This window comes from Capsicum annuum, chromosome 2 (assembly GCF_002878395.1).
Source record: "Capsicum annuum cultivar UCD-10X-F1 chromosome 2, UCD10Xv1.1, whole genome shotgun sequence".
Classification (NCBI taxonomy): Eukaryota; Viridiplantae; Streptophyta; class Magnoliopsida; order Solanales; family Solanaceae; genus Capsicum; species Capsicum annuum.
In genome coordinates this window covers 50,338,917-50,342,257 of record NC_061112.1, presented here as the reverse complement: position 1 = coordinate 50,342,257, position 3,341 = coordinate 50,338,917, and the positions used below count along the sequence as shown (strand labels likewise).

Genomic DNA, 3,341 nt, shown 5'->3' with positions numbered 1-3,341 from the left:
TGATCCTACTTGCAGTAAAAAGTCTTCAATAATTCCATCCAGCCTAGCAAGGGACTTTTCAGCCAACTGCAACATAATGGTTATGGGTTTGGGACTCCCAAGACCCATCTTTTGATACCAAGATATGGGCATAAGATTTACGCTAGTCCCAAAGTCACACAATCCACGAGCACTGATGGCTAGCCCAATAGTGATCTGCATAGTAAAACTACCTGGATCCTTCATCTTTGTGGGCAGTTTGTTTTGTATCTTGGATGTGAACTCCTGATAAGTACAATTGTAGAATACTCTGTCAACTGGTTCTTATTTTCCACTATGTCCTTCAGGTATTTTGCATATTTTGGAACACTTTGTAGAATATCAACAAGAGGGAGATTTACGTGAACCTTCTTTTGAAGATCCAAGAACTTCTTATAACTGGCCTCCTCTTGATTCTTTCTATATCTCTGAGGAAAGGGTAAAGATAAAGTCTTTTTCTCCACTTGAATTTAATCACGTTCATCTTTTTCTGACCCCTTTCTCCTTATTAGCTTTAGGATCCTTATCAGTGCTTGTGGGACTAACCTGCTCAGGTACTGACTCTTTTAACTGCAACCTACTCCTTGTTATAACTATATTTACCTACTTTAGATTTATCTCTGTATCACTAGGTAAGCCACCATGAGGTTTTGTGTTTTGTGCTCCTACAATCTGTCTAAGTTACAACTCCAAATTTTGACTCTTCAACTCTGCTGCAAACTGTGCTTGATTAGCTAAGAGATGCTTCATCATCTTCTCCATATTACTTGCTTGAGTAGCAGCATGATTATTCTGAAACTGCTATTAATTTTGTTGCACTGGCCCCTTATACTGATTATTGTTTTGTTCCTAATTTCCACCATATGAGAAATTGGGATGGTTCCTCTAGTTGGTTATATGTATTACCAAAATTCTGTTATCCCTGACGGTTCACATTTCCTACATAATTAACAGAATCTAGCTTAGTTGTACAAGAATCTGTTGTGTGCTCACTACTTCCACAAACCTTACACTAAGAATTCACTTGTTGGGTTGCATTAGTTTTATCTGCTGCTTGTGGAACCCCCAACATCATGCTATTAAGCTGAGTAAGCATGTGATTTTGCATTGTTGTAATATGAGCTAATAGTAGCGAATAGGTCAACCTCTAATACCCCTGCAACATTCTTAGGAGCACTCCTCGAGTCAGCATGCCATTCAGGATTCCCTTGTGAAATATGATTCAACAGTGTGTATAATTTGTCATAAGTCTTCTCAAGAGGTTTCCCACCTGCTGCTGAATCCAAGAGAATATTGGTATTTGGCTCTAACCCTTCAATGAAAGTATGAACAAGGACGTCATTAGACTAATAATGGTGAGGGAAATTTTTTGGCATACTTTTAAATCTCTCCCAATCTTGGTAGGGATTCTCTTCTTCTTTCTATCTAAAACTCAGAAATCTTACTTTTCAGACGTGCAGTCTTTCCAAATAGAAAGAATTGAATAAGGAACTTTCGAGCTAGATCTTCCCAAGAAGTGATGGAGAGTGGTGGTTCAGCATATAACCATCTATTTGCTTTCCCAATTAAAGAAAAATAGAAGAGTATAAATCTAACATAATCAGTACTCACCCCAGCAAGAATGTAAGTATCGCTAATTTCTAGAAAGGTCTATACGTGCTGCTGTGGGTCTTGAAGTGAAAGGCCAAAAAAACCCCACTGAATTTAGCAATTACACCATATTCTACTTCAATTCAAATCGGCCACCTGGCTCGAGCTTGCAAATACTTTTAGTAGCATGGTTCGTGAGTGAGATTGCTACCTCACGAACAGGTCTAGCAACTGGTTGAGCAGGAATAACTGGGATAACTGAAGTTGGGATATTTTTGGCATTTGGATCAACTGGATGAGCCATTTAAACCTGTTGAATAGGATATTGAGCTCTTCGCCTTTGTTGAAATATCAATTCTGGTTCTGCAAAAGGCTCTACCAACTTTTTATCTCTCGCCAGTCCTGTAGTCAGCTAATCCTGCAAAAATTCAGTCGCTAAGATCAAGTCGTTAACACTTAAACTTATCATCAAAAACCAAAAATTTAGCAAAGTAGTAATTATATTAATCCCCGACAACGGTTCCAAAAACTTATTGCGGCTCAAACGCACACGCAAGTGCATGTGATCGTACAAGTAATATAGTGACTTAGACAGTCAGATATCTTTCCCACGAGGATTAAGCAACTAGCAATTTAACTACTTTTAGTTTTAGACAAAGAGGTATTAAGTGTTGTAAAGTATCAAGATGATTGTAAAATTATGAAAAAAATTATAAATAAATAAGAAATAGCAATTTTTGATAATAACAAGCAAATAACGATTGTAAACAGTAATGATGAGAATTTCAGGGTTGAGGCACATCTAACAATCATATAATTCTGTCTTCTTATCGCATTATAGTTTGTTATCGGGTTGTTGATTCACAAGATTTATAGTTTGATCTTGGTCTCCCGACCTCAAATTTTCTATCTATTGAATATTGCAACTACTGCTCCCGCAGAGATACAAGAATTTATCTAGATTCATAAAGTTATCTTCTTGCAATTGAATCAAGCAAGGCTTCTAGGTATATCCCTATCCTAGATGCTAATTCAAACTCCTTATTTCATAAAAGGATAAGAACCTTGCTCCTTAGTTTCTTCGTTCTATCCTATGATTCACCTCCCAAATTTACATAGAAATATAAATTTATTCTAATAGTGGTCACTCATCAAAAGAGTAAGCTCAAGAAATTAAGAACAACTCATATGATAATCCAAAAAGAAACTATGATAAAAATATCAAAGAGTAATCATGTTCTTGGCCTCAACCCAGGACGAGGGTGTTTAGCCACTCATGTTTGAATTCAACATAAAAAAAAAGTATTTAATCATACCCAAAATTAATCTTGAAGTGAAGAAGTTCAAAATGAACGTCTAAGAACCCTAAAGGAGAGATTTTTATGCTTTTCCGCCGCTGCTGTACATGCCAAAAAGTCTTCGAAATTATGATCACGTGTTCCTTATATACTAGGACAAAATTTGCCTGGGTGGAATGGATCATGGTTGCATGATGTACTTTATAGCACTGGAGCGTGCATCACATGATGCATTTTGTAGTAGTAGAGCATGGTCACACGCTATTGTCCATAGTAGTGGAGCACGCTATTCGCACACTCTTACTGGAATTAAGGTTCTGAAATTTCTCTAAGGCATGGAACCCCTGAAATGGAGCAGATGATACATGCAAATCGAATGCTCCCACTGGAATTTATCTTTAGAATTCACGTTAAGTGTTGGGACCCCTGAATTAG

At 37.1% G+C, this 3,341-nt stretch overlaps 1 non-coding gene across 1 annotated transcript; it reads left to right on the top strand.

The window, feature by feature from the left end:
- Positions 1–1,365: 1,365 nt before the first annotated feature.
- Positions 1,366–1,473, top strand: LOC124896398. Its single transcript, XR_007052760.1, has one exon. It is a non-coding gene; the product is annotated as a small nucleolar RNA R71 (small nucleolar RNA).
- Positions 1,474–3,341: the final 1,868 nt, after the last annotated feature.